Source organism: Melospiza melodia, chromosome 13 (genome assembly GCF_035770615.1).
Source record: "Melospiza melodia melodia isolate bMelMel2 chromosome 13, bMelMel2.pri, whole genome shotgun sequence".
NCBI lineage: Eukaryota > Metazoa > Chordata > Aves > Passeriformes > Passerellidae > Melospiza > Melospiza melodia.
In genome coordinates, this window is record NC_086206.1 from 22428638 (window position 1) to 22445217 (window position 16580).

General features: G+C 47.2%; 2 long non-coding RNA genes across 2 annotated transcripts in view; one reads left to right on the forward strand and one right to left on the reverse strand.

The window, feature by feature from the left end:
• Positions 1-404: 404 nt before the first annotated feature.
• Positions 405-16580, forward strand: part of LOC134424089 (uncharacterized) — a 68091-nt gene continuing 51915 nt past the window's right edge. Inside the window, exon 1 of the long non-coding RNA XR_010029333.1 lies at positions 405-508. This is a non-coding gene — a long non-coding RNA (uncharacterized LOC134424089). The remainder of the gene's footprint in view (positions 509-16580) is intronic.
• On the reverse strand, positions 4132-7023 carry LOC134424460 (uncharacterized). Its single transcript, XR_010029422.1, has 2 exons — positions 5124-7023; positions 4132-4807 (listed from the first exon to the last, which is right to left on the reverse strand). It is a non-coding gene; the product is annotated as an uncharacterized LOC134424460 (long non-coding RNA).

The window sequence follows — 16580 nt, forward strand, 5'->3', positions numbered from 1 at the left end:
TTTATTTCAGATAACTTCCTTTTTCCGTTGGTTTAAACCAAGCTTTGAATGTGTGGTGGTTTGGCCTTTCCCCTGGTGTGTCTCACACATGCTTGTGTCCCACGGTGTTCATGGAATCCAGAAGCCACCTCCAGGCAGCTGATAGAGTGGTTCCCTATGGAGCCAGGAGTCTGGGAGGTGCAGCTTTGCACTAGCAGGCAGAGTATCCCTGTCACAAAGGTGCTGCAGGTCAGCCCTCAGGGACAGAGGAGATGGAAGGGCTGGGAATGTTGGTTGAGTTTGAACTGAACACAAAAAATATCAGTGGCTCCATGCTGTACCCAAACTTCTGCTTCTTTTGGTGCATTATTCCAAATCCTTCTAAATATTTTCTGTTCTTCCCATTCTTTTGTTGGCAGGCTCTGACCTGGAGAGTTTGTACTGGCTTTTTCTGGTCTGAATAGGAAGCATTCCCCTGCTCCACTCATCAGCACCAGATCCTGCGACATCTCCACATTCCCACAGTGAGGTAGGAAGACCTAATTTTCATAAGCCTTGTAGAAGTGATTTTTGTGTTGGTCGCCCTCCTGGGATGTGTAATGTAAATCACCTGGATTAGGAGAGATGTGATTACATGTAACAGAGCTGTTCTCAGGCAGAGTTGAGGGTTCTTTGTGCTCCCTGAGCTGCAGAGTTTGCTCTCTCCTGCTCCTCATGGTGTTTAATGCCACCTGCCTGAGGTGTTTCTGAGCACCTCACTCGCTGGCCAGTAGTGTTGGCTCCTCTTACTTTCAATGAAAATGTTTTTTTGAGCAAGACCATCCATAGACTGTATTTTTCCTACATGACTACAAAGCCTTGCCAGGCTGCAGCTCTGTCTGGGCTGATGAAGAACCATCAGGGCTCTATTATTTAATTATTTATGTTGTCCTTAACTGTTAGTTTGTGTCATTAAAGAACAGGCCAAGTGATTAGTGCCCTTGGCTTAATCTTCTTAGCAGGAAAACTGTCCCTTGAAGGTCTGTCCTAATCAAACAGCCATAAGGGGGGATGAGGAAAGGGCGAGACTCCTGATCTGGTTCATTTTCTATGTGAATTGGTGAAAGTAAATCATAGTTGGATGGTCTGTTGCAATTAGTAAACATGAGTTTCCCAAAATGATGGTAAATGTTGTGCTGGCAGAAAACACACCTTCCTGAACATGGGACAAATATCCCTTTCTTTCCTCCCACTATCCCCACCGTGAGATTTGCCACTGGAAAAATACCTGTGGTCCAAGAGTAGTAATTTCATTATTAAAAATTATTTTGTATGTAAATGGACTTCAGTGAGTCACTGTGAAATACCTGCTTTTAATATATTTGTATTTACTTAGTCATTATAAGGTCATTCATAATCTCTGGAATACTTGGTATTACCAAACTAACCTTGCGTGATACTGGTAGCAATGGAAAGATTAATGGCAGGTTTCAAAAAATACTCATCAGAGTTCTCTATCTTTATGGAAAACAGAGAAATGCAAAATTTAGAGTTGGATTTTTTCCATGTATTTAGTTTTTGGAGGGGTTTTATCCTTTAAAGAAGGTTTCTTTCCTCTTCCTACATTTTTATCTGAAGTATTTTGTTTACAACACAAGTGCACACTTCAAGTTCTTGAGAATCATCAGACTTATAAATTTAATGGAAACCTTGGGAAATCGTGTGATAGGCAAACTCTCATTTGCTTTGTGCTCTCAGCATCTCAGAGGATCCTGTGGAAAGCATCTCCTTTTTCAATTTAGTTAGGAAATGTTCCAGGACTTGGTGTTCTTTGAGGGGATGAATAGTGTTCTTCAGGTGTCATAAACTGAATCCAGAGATTCTGTGGAGGAATGGCAATGCTGAAATCCCACCTTCCCTGGGGTCAGTGCTCTTGATTTTGATATGAGAATGCGAGGGGGTAGCAATGGATGGAGCACGGAAAGGACAGAAAAGCACTGAGGGAAAAGCACGGTGGGACAGGAGCGAGTGGAAGGGGATTGCATGGGGACAGTTGGAGAGACAGCACTTGTGGCCAGTTGTCACTTTCTCACACTATTATGTCCTCACTGATTTTGTTGTATTGGAGATTGCAAGTTTTCTTTAAAAATGTGCAGCACCTGTAAAAAAACTCCATTTGGGACCAATCTGAGTGCTGTTTCCATTAATGACAGGGGGATTATGCTGTGGGATTCCAGCCCACCCTCAGAGCTTCATCAGACTGAGTGGGACAATGGGGCTGGGAGGTGACACAAACTCCATAAAAACCTGGTACTGGGGTGACAGAGAAGAGATGGGTGGTGAATGCCTCAGAGAGCTCTGGGGTGATTGGTTTGAGCATCTCAGTAAATTAAAACTGCAGGATGAATTGTGTTGAAGGGACATGTACAGGTGATGAAAAGCAAGTGTGAGGTGTGTATGGAAGGATACCTCACACAAGTGGAAAGAAGACAAGGAGAAAGGGTCCAGAGGAGAATTACTCTTCTAATGTCCATGGGAAAATTGGCTTTTGCTTAGCAGAATTGTAACTTTTAAATCTGCACAGCTGGTACAAGTAGGTAACATTCTATTTTGCCAAAGGGCAGGATATGGTGAGGATCATGTGCTTTCAGAAGACACTCCAGGCCTCAACCAGCTGAGGGAGAAAAATCAGCAATTTTGGTTCTGTGTCAGTAGAACACACTCTGTTCACTTCCCCTGTAAAATCAACCTTCTTCTCTGTGCTGGTCAGAATGGTTCTTTTGGACCTAGAATAGGCTTGGTCATTAAATGAAGGCTTTGATTTCAACCTGGTGAGGAAAAGGCTCATACTCTGTGATAGTTTCATAGATGTAATTATGGGGTATTATTTTAATTACCTGTTTAGTGGCTAATTGCTCTTCCATAAGTGCAGAGGAAGGGGAGAACATGGGACCAAGGCTGTATTTCAGGGTGCAAGAATGTAACATGTTTTTAGTAACTTTCCTCTATTTTATTTCAATACCAAGAAAAATGCCTGGGAATGTGTCTGCAGCCCATCACCTGGGTGATATGCTGGCATATGAGAGACAGTTCTCATGTGATTTTCCAAAATACTTTTTAACTAGCACAAGGCTCTTTCAGAAGCTGCTGTGAAAATGCGGTTTTATTTCAGTGGCTCCAAAACCCATTGGCACCACATCAACAGTGCAGCCATGGTCAGCAGGAACCTGAGCCCACAGCAAACATTTGGCACAGGTGCCCAGAGCAGCTGGGGCTGCCCCTGGATCCCAGGCTGGACCCTGGGGCTTGGAGCACCCTGGGACAGTGGGAGGTGCCCCTGCCCACAGGACATGGGGTGGCACTGGGTGAACTTTGAGGTCCCTTCCAACCCAACCATTCTATAATTCTGTGATTTCACCATTATTTGCTGTGTTTACAATTAAAACTTTAATGATAAGGACTGGTGGTAGTTTAGGATAAATTTTGAAAGTTCTTAGGGGATTTAGTTTGTGGAAATAGATTAAAGTCCATTAGAGTAAGATTATCCAGCATGTCTTTACCAGGTACAAATTAGAGAGATTTCCTTAGACAAGAGTTTGTTGTCATTGTTTTCCTCACTGAAAAATGTGGACGTGTGGCAGGTGTTGAGAGATTCTCTTCAATTCCTGGAACAGATAAAATCTTTGTGTTGTCTGTCTTCAATTCTTAGCTGATGAAATCAGCTGGAATTAGTGGGATACCTCACTGGACACAGACAGAGCCCTGGAGCCTTTGCCCATGGACCCAGCTGGGTACAGAGTGACAAAGGGGCTGAAGCCCATTTCCCTTTTCCCTGCTAACATTTTTGCTTCCCAGAGGTACAAGTTACAGACTCTTGGAGCTCAGAGAACTGTGCCAGTGACACATTTTCGGGGATGCCATGGCAGGGGCAGGGAAGGGTGTCCCCAGCTGCACATCTGACCCCACAGATGGGCACACTCAGTCTGGGCACGGAGCTCTGGGGAAGAGGACACTGAGATTTGCCTAAAAGTCCTTTTGACAAATGCATAAGTTGTGCCTCTGTGATATTTAAAGCATCCCCCCCCCCCCCCCGCCATTTACAAATAGAAATCATACAACATAGATTATTTCAGTTTTTCTCTTATTTGATCAATTCTGATAGAAAGGCCATGCTTGGATAAAATCTTTTTATTCTCACAACCATGTGACACTTTAGGGGACAGTAACATTGGTGAAATAATCTGTATAAGAAATGACACAGGAGAGGAAGGCACCTGGAGAGCCTGGTGGCAGGTGCAGCACCCTGGGCCAGGTCGGGGACAGCGGCAGTGCCCAGTCCATGCCATCCCCTGTGGCCACCACACCTTCCCGTCAGGGCTGCTGGCTGCAGGACACTGCTGGGCCACAGCACAGCACCCGGCAGAACGAACTCGGGTGACTGTAAAAGTCAAGTGATTTTAAATCGTTACGGGCATTGCGAGTTGCTTCTAATTAAAGCCCATCGAGTACCAGAGAGGAATTCCGGCATTACCGGCAGCCGGAGCAGAGACAATGAGCACCGATCTCTCCTTCTGACCAGCCGCTGGTATTTGTTGGAGGCTCTGTAAAGACAATGCTACAACATCTTTACACACAGCACCGGCTTTGTAGGAACTGTCTCCTTGGAGCCTTGGCACGGGGAAGGACACGCATGTCCAGGCATTTTCCAGGTGGCAGGATTTCCTTCTCCTCTGCTCCCGGCGCCACGAACCCCCTCCTTTCAGCCCCAGCGCCGTTTAAATAGATCATTTGTTTTCATTATAGGTTTTTGCATCCCCGTCTTTCATTGCTGTTAATGAATTTCTAGGGTCTGATTGGGAAACAAAAGGCAAAGAGCAACATGAAAAGGGCTGTGACAAAGGAGCCGGGTGAGCTGTGACAGGCTGTGCCCCGCATGGCCGCGGCTGCGGGGCTGCCACCGCCCGGGCAGCGCTGGTTAATATGCTAATCTGCTCCTGGCCGCTTAACATTCCGCTCAGCTCTGAGCAGGCTCGGCAGCCGGCAGGGAAGGGGAAGGAAGGGAAGGCAGGGAAGGAAGGGAAGGGTGTCTGCTGGCACATGCCGGCCGCTCCGCGCCCCGGCCCCTCCGCCCCGCTGCCCTCCTGGGCACACCGTGCCGTACCTACCATCCGCACCGTCCGGAACGCTTCCCGCACAGCTGCCGAACGCGGAATGTGCAGCAGCCACGTATGATTGGCTCGTTCCTCTGCCTCCGCGTCCCCAAAGATTCCCACTTAAATAGACCATGTGTTTCTGCTGCTGGAGAAGCCCAGAGTGTAACGTGCCAAAATCCAGCAACAATGAAGTCAGACGGAGTTTAGCATCCAAAACAAAGGGACGGCATTTCTGTAGCTCACTGACAACACAGCAGTCACAGGATGGTTTAAATTTCCCTTTATTCTCTCTCCCCACCCAACCTCAGCCCAAGAGAAAGCCAACATTTATTAAAATCCACGCGTTCAGGACAGCAGCCAGATGCCCAGGTTGGAAGGAAAGCATGCTCCTGGTATTCCCAATGACCACCACCTTTCCTGTGTGCTTGTGAGCTGCAATCCCCAGCTGGAGCAAGGGGTTTCTGATTTCCAGAATTAAGGAAGGAATCCATTCCAGAGACAGTTTCCATGGTCATGTCCATCAGGTCCTGCAGCCACAGGAGAACTTAATTCCTCTAGCTCCCTTTCCTTTGTTTTCATAACGTCACAGTAGTTCTGGAGAATCCTCAGCTCCAGCTTCAGCCAGGGGATTTCAGAAGTTGCGTTTTCAGGGCAGGTCAGATGTGGACAAAATCAAGTCTCCACCTGACACATAAGCAGACAAAGCTGTTTACCCTCTGAATTATAGCAGAGCTCCATAGTTCTCTCTTCTGTGGTCTCATGCTCCAAGCAAACTGCTCCTTGCAGTTCTCTCTCCTGGTGCCAAGCACGTATTCCAGCTGCAGCTCGGCAGCACAGGGAAATTCCTTCCAAGTCCCTGGCAGAACAGTCGGCGCTTTCTCCGGAGCTGCAGGCTTGATTGTCCTTGATTATTTTATTTCTCTGGCTCTGATCCAAGATGTTCCCTGTCATCATTTCAGTGTCTTTTCTCATAATCCCTTTTCTAAACATCATCAACAATTAACTGATTCTCTCATATCTACAAACACATGCACACACACGCAGGCGCGCGCGCACACTCCACCGAGCCTCATCAGGGTCTTTTTTGCCTTTAAGTATAAGAAATTACAGCTTCTCATTAGCTGAAGAGCATGTTTTGAAAGGCTTTGTGTTTACTCACTTTGCAAGTGATGCTGGCGCTTTTAATTATTCTCCTTTTGCATATCATAAGCGAGCAGCGAGCTGCTCCAGCCAGCCCGGGCGACGCGTATTCCCAGGAAGGCAGGAGGAAGGGATCGCGTTTTACCTCAATGCTGCTGCTTTCTTCCCTTTCTGTCAGCCAGCCAAGGAATCCCCCCAAAGCTCTTACGTAGCAGATACCAAAACCGTGAGTCACTTTTCACTCCCAAAGCAATAAGTCCATCGCATCCCTGTGCAGAAGGGCGAGCACAAGGTTGGAATCTCTCCAGGCTGCCGGCGTGCCCCGGCACCAGTTCTCCAGCGGTGACTTTGTTTTTCCTGCTCTCGCTTTTTCTCCACGGCTCTCTGTCTCTTCATTCCTTTTCATGCCATTCCCATTTTCTTCCTTCCTTCCTCTCCATCTGTCTCCATTGCTGGCAGCAGCAAACCCAGCCAGATCTGGGTCTCTCTCGCCTTCTGTAGGGCTTTTTTCTCCTTTTTTCCCCCCTCTGTATCTGCTGCAGCCTTTGGCTGCTCACTCTGCCAGGTTGGATCACCAAAGACACACGACTCGCTCACAATGAATAATCAATACAGATATTGATCTGTGGAAAATGTTTGTAAATTCCTGAAAGGGGAATCGGGAACAGCGGGACAGGGAGGCTTGTGGGGGACGACAGGGTGCTCCAGGCTGCAGGCAGCGCCTGGCCAGAGCCCCATCCTGCCGCCTCCGAGGTGACGGGTGCTGGAATGCGCACGGGCGGCGGCGGGTGTGTGCGGGGGCTTCTGTATTTTCATTTCTCTACAGCTGCTTCCCCCGAAGAATCGGGAGGCGAGCAGCTGAGAGGCCCCGTCGGTGCCATGCCTTGGCTGCGCTCCAGCACTGTTTTGTTTCCATCATCACACGCCACTTTGAAATTTGCATAAATACAAGGGTTATTTTCCCTCGTGCCTCCAAAAAGGTTTAAGAAGGTGGGAAAGTGTTTCCATAAGGAGAGATGGCTGGGTTTAGTCATCATTTTCAGGATTTACTTTCTAATCCATGTGTTTGTAAGAAAGGGAGCCAGAGATGAAAATAAAGGGCAAGAAGAAGGACATGGAGAAGACAGAAAAGCTATTTGAATGTAGAAGAGCCTTGGATTGCAAAAAAAACCCCCATTGTCCAGTGGGGACCTATGTGTGTTTGGTTTATGTGGGTGGAGAGCCATATCAGACCTCTCCATCCAGGACTCTTCCCATCTCCCTGTGGACAGGTCTGCCCTGGTCAGGAGCTAGGGATGATCATGGTGCTTTAAGACTCTGTGAAGGTTGGAGTCAGACCATCTTAAGAGCATCCTGAGCCTGCCCATCCTTCATCTGACCGCCTGTGTGGTGTGTGGAGCACATGTGTAGCCAGTGAGATTCGCCCAGTTTGCTCTTGGAATGGTCAACCTCACTTGTTGTGGTTGTCCTTCCACCTCATCCCTCTGGTTTTCTGTCTTTCTGGGGAAAGGAACGTACTGAAGGTGTCAATAGACACGGTATTGGGATCATTGAGTATTCAGCTCCTTTCTAATACTTGAGGTCCGCAACGGAGACCCCAAGGACTGCGAGGGGGGCCATGGGGTGTCTGCAACACCAGCCAGACCAGGCGGCCATGCAATGCCATGGTCGCACCCCGGCCCAGGGCTGCCCGAGGTGCTGCTGGCCAGAGCAGCCAGCGCGGGGTCCGTGGACAGCTCCTGGCCACGTGCAGCCCCTGTGCCCCTGGCGCCACCCACACAGCCCCACGGGTGTGGGCACAGCCCCGTACCCAGCCCCACGGGTGTGAGCACAGCCCTATGAGTGTGCACAGCCCCATACACAGCCCCATGGGAAGCCACCCTCCCTGCTGTGCTGCACGGCCACCCCACGCCAGTGGCCCTGGGCACCCCGATAGCCATCTCGGGCCAGGATGCAATTCCCACAGATGCAATTCCCGTGGCTGCCAGCTTTATCAGCCCATGCCAGCAGCGAGGAGGCTGAGCGCCTTCATTCTCTCTCCAGCTCCTGATTAGCTCCTGCAATCCAATTAGCAGAGGCATTTATATCACAAGGGGCTGAGGTGCCCCTGCTCATCACGGCAGCTCAGAGCCAGTCATAAATTCTCCCGACACCACATCTTTCCTGTGACATGGATTAATTACAGCTCTGGGCCTCCAAGAGCAGGTTTGCAAATGAAGGTGCCCATGCAATAAGAGTTAGAGAAGACAAAGCAGGAGTTTCCTGTCCGTGAGGGCCGAGGGGGCATGCACAGGGTGGCCCAGGGCGGGGGCACCTGTGGGCGAGGGGCTGGGGGCAGGTGGGCTGAGCAGGAGCTTTATTAACTGAGGCTGGCTGGGGGATGTTATGAGTCTGCGCCTGTGGCCATAATGAGAAATTCCTCATAACCTCCCTTTGTATGCTCTGCTGCAGTGCAGATGCTGAGTGAAGCTCCAGGAGCCTTAATAAAATTACATTTTCCCACTTGAGATGTTGCAGGCACTGGCTAGTGGCACAGCTTGGAGAGGCAAGTGCGGGCTGGGCCCTTGGGAGGATTTGGCATTGCAGGGATTGGTGCTGCTCTCAGGGGCACGGCCACCTTCTCTCTCCTCTGCATACAATCTGCCCTTCTCTGATTCTTCTGCTTCCGAAATAGCCATTTCCTGGCTCCCCTGTGTCCGCCCTGCTGCCCCCAGGCCCTCTGGCTGTGGTGTCAGCCCCGCAGAGGTGGGATTTGCTGCAGCGGTGGGAGCAGGTTGGAAACAGGCTGTGGGAGAACACCCAGGAGGGTGACTGGGCTGGGGACAGTTGTGTCCTCACAGCTGTGTGCCAGTGCCTGGCTCTGCAGCTCTGTTTCTCCTCCACGCTGGTGCCCATCCAGCAGCTGACTCTGCCTTTGGGTACCCAGTGGGCGCTTGCCCCTTGCCATGTCTGCGTGGCTGTTCGTGTGGGTACGTGTCTGTCACAGCCTGCTGAGCTGGGCCTGCACGAGCCTTGCATCTGTTTACCCAATCATGTGCCAATTTAACAATTCATCTAAGTTCTCCATCCATCAATCAGGTTTTAATTTATGTAGCAGTCAGTGGTTTTGTTAAGTTTCCAGGCGTTTCTCTCTTGCTTGTTATTGAAATATAATTACTTAAGAAATCCACAAATTTACCTTTGAAATGTGTGGGGAGATGGGAATTTTAAAGACACGAGGATGCGTATTAAATTTAGTAGCATGTCAGCTCCATTTGATCTATTTACTCTGGGCTGCTGACAGATCTTCTGTGTAAGCAAATGTGGTTCCTGCTGATAAAAGGGGTTGGGTTGGGGTTTGTTTGTTTGTTTTTAACAGTGTCCAAAATACAGCCCTGACTGTGGAACGGTCATTCTCCCATCGAAGGGAAATATTGGCTGATCTTTCAAAACAAGAAACCTTTTTGCTTCTGTATAATAACAAATCCTGCGTTTCCTGACCAGCACAATGATTGTATGTGGTCACACAAAAGAACTCATTCCCCAGCTGATCTCTGCCACAATCTGCAGCTGGACAACTCCCGACTTGAGGTGGGTTGGCGTGGGAAGAGACAGGTCATGAGCCACTTACCTATCTCACAGATCCCTGCTCAGCTGAGTTTGTATATTAGTATTTATCATACAATCCCACAATGGTTTGGGTTGGAAGGGATCTTAGAAGTTCATCCAGTTCCAAGCCCTGCCATGGGCAGGAATACTTTCCACTAGACCAGGTTGCTCATTTATGCTTATATATATATATTTATATATGTATTTTAAAAGCCGTAACAACAGCTTCATGTCTGAATTTGGGGATGGGATCACCAGGCTGTGAGATCCCACTGCTCTCTCTGATCAGTCAAGTCAGTGGATCTCAGACAGAGCTGAGGTTTTGATCCTGTCTGAGATTTCCTTTTCTTTGCTCATTTTTGCATCCCACACCTGATGTGTCATTGCTTCGGTGAGACTTGTTGTTGCTACATGTTTGTTTTCCTGAGTACAGCCAGAAGTTTTCATTTACTACTCTGTAGTTTGACTTCTACAAAGACTTTCTTCCACATTCTAGTGGGCCATAAAATGCCACTGAAATTATTTGCTTTTAACAAAAGTCTGACATGGGCTTCTCTCCTGGTCTGAGTGAAATGACAAAACAGTCTTCTTGCAACATTATATTTTTGTAGTTATTTTCTTGATTAAAACTGCTTGAAAATGTTTTGTCAAATTTCCCTTCTGACCCTCACAAAAATGTCATTTAAACAAAACTGATAAAACACTTCCCTACAAACATTCTTGGCATTTTTTCCCAGAGCTACTAGTCAAGGTGTTTTGTTTCTTTGTGTTGTCTGGTTTAAGATTTTTGGTTCAAGTTTACTTTTTTCCCCTAGTTTTCATAAGATTTGTCACATTGCCCTGTGTGTTACCTGATGGAGCTGTTTAACTTCTGATGATGAGATCAGTGAAGCACTTTCTAACAAAAAAGCACTTTGATGCTTTTTTAATGGAAAGAGAATTTTAAAAACAGTATCCAAGTGATGTCAAAAAAGAATTTGTGGAAATTCTGCTTTAAAGAAGTAAATTAAGTTTGGTTTAGCGGGTTTGGGATCAGAGGAAGTCATGGGGGTGTGCAGTCACCTCTGTGATCCTGCAGCACCTTCACTGGAGTCCCATTTCAGTGCTTCCCTTGGGAAACCTCGTCCTCCTCCTGAGCAGGTGAATCCGGGCTCATTCCTGCCCCCTCCGAGTCCCTCCTGCAGGGCTCCCCTGCCTTTGCTGGGTGCAGTGGAGCTGCCAGCCCTGGCTGTGTGCAGGGGGACTCCACGGCAAGGTGTGCTGCACCTGCAGCTCCATTCACCCTCTTAGCCAGTACAAGTGTTCTCTTCCTGATGGGTGACTTTATTCTTTAATAAAATTGTCCTGCTCCAATTCTTCCTGAAAAATACAGTTTAGAGGGAGTATTGTCAAAAATTCTGTCTCTCTCTCTACTTTATTATCCCCTCATTTTTTTTGTCATTTAACTCCAATTATGGGATGCTAAGTGCTTTTGGAAATTTCATTGTTAATATCTTCTTACAGTGCTATTAACGTAAATCAACATTAATAGTGTCCCAGCAAGTATAAAAGCAATCAAAAATTCAGTACTCACGAATCATTCTGTAATTTCAGCATAAAATGTTAATAGAAATAAAATCCAATACCATAAAATATCAGCAAATTCAACTTTAAATACATGTGATGAATGACTTTACCATTCTACAGCATCCCGTGGACTTTGCAGGGGAAGCCTCTTCTCAGCAAAGGTCTTGCCCCATCCCTCCCTCCTCCATTGCCTTCCCAGCACAAGGTGTGCCCAGGATTTTACGTTTCCAGAAATTAAAAATCCATCCTCACTTAGTATGTGGCATCTGTATGCAGGTGTTTGGTGGTAATAGCAAGGATTACCTGGAATCTGTTAACTTACTCGAGCTAATAGAAACTCCCTGCTCTTTTATTGCCGTCAGCCTGGCTCGGAGAGCTCCGGCTGCACTTACCTTTTATTGAGATTGGGATTTTCTTACTGACAAATCTTTTAAATTGGAATTTAGTTGGTGAAGATCCATCAGTTATTTCAAGGAAACTGCTAGGAGAATGGTATAGATTTCTCAAGAAATACAACTGTTGGCCTAAAAATTAAACTTAAAATTACCATGAAAAGGAAAACTGAATTCCCCAAGCGATACCTGAACAAGTGTTGGGTATTTAACCTCTGATTCCTCACCCTGCCAGGCTAGAATCTTTTGATGTTATTTTTTTTTAATTCCTTTATTTTAATGGACTTGGGCTATTTGTGCTGGAGCCTTTAAAAACAGGTTGGAGACCCTTTTGCTGGCAAAGGTGGGTACAACACCTGCAGGCAGTGCAGGGGTGGGTCTCATTTCTCTCCCTCACCAGACAAGAAGCACCAAACAAGTCTGGGATTTCTGTGATCACAGAAGATGAAAGTGACAGTGTGATGCCTATAAAGAGAGTTTATTTGAGCAAGGATCATCTGGTCATTACATGGATTCCTTTTCAGTTCTTATTCCCTTTTCCCCCATTATCTTGGTGTAATGTCTGTGTTTCTACCCTCTGGATTGGGCCTTTTCTACTCTCTCAGTGCTCTTTCTCCTTTCTCCCTCAATTCACGTGGGATTCCTCACCTGCAGATCTCTGTAGAGCTTTACAGACCCTTTGAAGACAGAGGGGTATTTTTGTGGCATTTAGAAAATATTTACAAGATATTAGGAGAGTTTCTGGAATCTCTCAATATCTCATAAAGGGTATCAGCAGCTAAAGTGTTCTATCATCACTGCCTCTGTGTTTGTCCCAAGAAGCAGACAAACCAGAGACACTGTTAGCTTTTGGTTAATCCGTTTTGGGTACGTGTTGCCCTGGAAAGTTAATGTAAATGATTAAGGACTCATTTGGATCCTTATATGTTACTAATTCTTTCATCTAGAACTTCTAAAAGAAATTTACATTATAATAAAGCAAACCTACCCATTTTTCTGGTGACACACAGAATTACCAAAATCCTTCTTTAGATGGAGTTGTATGGTCACTGTAAACAAGTGGCCAGTGGCAGCCAGCTCAGGACCCTGACAAGCCTGTCCGACCAGCTGGCCAGGCTGTGCAGCTGGACCTCAGGGCAGTCACTCACCCCACCTCAGGACAGCTATTTCCAGCACCTGAACCAATGTGTCATCCAGTCTCTAAACATCATTGTTATTTATTGCTGGTTTAATATGGAATATTTTTCTTTTCTAAATCAGTCTGAAATCAAAGGCTTTATCCTCTGGCAGCACCATTTCTCTTGAATTCAACCAAAGTTGAGTCAGCCCGAAAGCAGGGATGCTTGAAACCTGCAGCAGCACTATTGTTAGGGTTTCAGCTGAAAATCTTCCTGATTAAGGTTTTTAAGATACTGTTAAAAATCTTACAACATTTCCTTTAATTCCTCTTCCCCTATTTCCTGTCTTCTGCTGAAATGGGAACTTTGCAGGTTCTGGTCTCTAGCTCACCTGTTGAAGATCATGATATCATAAGGATAGTAAGAGAAAAACTACATTTCTCAACTACCTTTTTCAGAATTAGTGTGACTTCAGCAACGATCCAGTGGGGAGGGAACAATGGCTCTTTGCCATTAATTTACAGGAGCTTCACTCCAGAGCAGAGGAAGCTGAGGGACTGCAGGGCCCTGCTGGCATCCAGGATGCTAAATCCTGCTCTCTCCTACTCAGGAATCTCAAGTGCTGCCTTTCTCTTGAGTATAACTGAGAGCAGAGTCTTGCCAGCATTGCACATTTGGCTTCATAAAAGGAGTGTTTGAGGGAATCCTGCCATAATCGTATTCACAATGTTGGTTGGAAGAAAAATTCCCCATATTCAATGAAGTAATGTTAATTAAACATCATGACAAGAAAATACTGTTGTAAAAAGATGAAGAATATGGGTTTGATGGTATTTCAGCCATAAGGCGCTCTGTCTGAGATCCCTCAAATCCCAGTTTTCATGGGCCTTTTGCAGATGGAGCTTCAGAAGCCCCAGACTCAATGAGGGGACCTGCATCAGGAGTCGTTGCTTTGGGGCCTCATCCTCCTCTGCCAGAGCTGCCATGACGGCTCTGAGGAGCCCTGGGAGCTTCAAATCACTGCTAATTGTTCAGATTTCTTGTACTTAATGGGTGTTTGTGAGGAACTGAGCTCTTGCAGTCAAAACACAGATCTATGAACTTTTTTGAGTAGGATGTAGGGAAAAATGGTATTTTTCCAGATGTTTCAGTCCTTTCAATCTGCCCTCTGGCCCTGTTGATGACTGAAGACTTTCAGTGTTGTTTAAGTTTTACTTTAAAAGTTTGTTGATTCCTCTTCCACGTGGGAGAGCGCTGAGGTGCCCGTGGCAGGAGTGGCTGACTGGAGAGGGTGAATGGATGCGTGGGCGCCGAGGTGCCAGGACGGGCAGGGCAGCGGCGCTGGAGCCTCCGGGGCTGTGGCCTCCTCCCCGCGGGACAGGGCGCGCTCGGAGCTCTAAGTGCAATAGATCTCCATATTAGAAGGAAGCAAAAGAAACAATCTTTAATCCTTTCAAAGCCCAATAATATTATGTATATTGACTGAAGCCCTATGGAGTGGGCCTGGCAGGGTTTTTCATTACTGCGCACGCTGTAGCCTAGCTACCTTTGAAAAGTAACCAATATCGAGAGCCACTTGACATTTGCAAAGGATTATGGGTGTCCTCTCCATCTCTTCTCAAGTTCCCAAATTTACAATGGTCTTAATTTAAAAGTTAAGCCAGGGGATCAGTTGCTTAGTCTGCTGCTGGGCTGCCCTTTAAGAAAGAGAAGAGAAAGGAGAGTGTGTGTGCGTGCCTGCACAGAGGGGGAGACGGCAGCGGCCCTGGTGCGTCACCCGCCCTCAGCGCTGGGCCCGGCCCGCACACCCGTGGGAGAGGCCCTGCAGCAGGACGGGGCTGGGAGAGCGGGATTCATTCCTGCAGGTGCTGCTGAAGTGCAGGGAGCAGCAGCAGCTGGTAATGAGTTGGTGAAAATGAAAAAGGGACATAAGTAGCTTCTTTAGCAAATCCCCTGGAAATGACATGGAGCCTCTGGGATCGATCGGATCGATCCCTCCAAAGGCTGCGGGCTCCTCTCATCCGACTGCCAGCGCAGGGAAAGCCATAATGTTATTATCAGCAAAACTCAGGGAAAAGCTGCTGGGAAAGCAGTGCTGTGGGTGCCCTGCTCCCATCGCCACGGGAAAGGAGCCGGGAGCGGCCCCTTCCCTGGGCTCAGGGCTGGACTGTGCTGCAGCTCTGGGCTTGCTGCGAGGTGGGAGCAGGATCCATCCTGCAGAGCCAGCACAGGGAACGGGGCTGAGGGAGATGGGGCTGCTCTGACAGAGGTTCTGACAGTGTTCATCTTCCTCCATCACATTCGTGCTGTCATCGGCCAGTGTTGCTGATTTGCTCTCTAGCCCTTTCTGAGGTTCCTGTCCATAATTTCATATCTGCCTGCAGCATGGTCTGAGCTTTCTGAGCCCATGCTCCTGGGCAGCCCCCAAGCTTCCTACTGGCTTGGGGGATGCTGGCAGGGGACCCCAGTCCTGCAGCTGCAGGTGTCTCAAAGAGAAACAGTCTTCAAACCCAAACTGCTGTACTTCCTCCAGAACTCAGCAGAAATAGGATGAGGAAAGTTGTACTCTGAGCCTTACTTTGAGAAGAGTGGTCTTAAATCTCCCAGTCACATCCGTGAGTTCAAGGGGCCTTTCCTTGAAGAACTCAACATTTCTTTGTTTATGTTTCTATAATCCTGTTGGGGGAAAGGGGCAATAAATTAGTTTTATTGCATCTGTTCTGAGAAGTGTACAGGCCAAGCTCAGAAATCCCATAGCAGGTGTGTCCAGTGCTCTGTGGGATCATGTAAGGGCTTGGCCTGGGATGGGGGAGGCTAGGGGCACTCCAGGGACCCTGTGCTGGCAGATGGGCTTGTTTGGGTGCTTGTAGGTGCAGCAGGGGTCACCCCAGCTCCTTTAACCCTCCTGCCGGAATCTTCAGACTTTGGTGCAGCTGCACCCAAGAAAGGGAACGGCTGGGACATGTTACTGGCGTTTGTTTGGGCTTGTGCTCCACAAACTGTGATCCTTTGGCTCTTTCGGACACACTATTTAATCTAAAGTGCATCATTAGAGAGGTGTGTTGATATAGCTGCATGCTGTGCATATACGCTCTATCACATGGATATGAGGATATTTATTTTACCCACTGAAAGTCTGCCAGTTTGTGGAAAGCCCTAATTCTCAGGAGTTACAGGCATCGCTGCTTCCACAGAATCAATTAAACCAACATCAGATTAGCGTTTCGGAATCACAGATCTTAGAGGACTTAGACGTGGCCATATGTGACCTTAGGTGCAAGACTGTAAATTTTGAAATATGATCGTTCAGGAGTATGAAATAAAACTGTGAAACGAGCTGAAGCTAGAACAGTGTTAAGGAAATATGTGGAACAGTTGTTGTCTGAACGGTTTATGATAGTAAAAATAGGGAGAGATCAGCCACTTCAAATTCATAAACTATTAAAATAAACACACAGTACTTCTAAAAATTTTACTGTCTGAAATATTTCATCAGTTTTGGATGCATTTGTCTTTCCCTTCATAATGAACTAAACTGATGGGCTCTCTCAATATCAGTACCTGAGATGTGAGTTGTCCATACAGGGTGTTAGGGGTGGGAACTGCTGAGACACTGCAGGAATGTGCAAGGGTGCAGAGGTGTCTGTCAAAAAACTGCTGGCGCT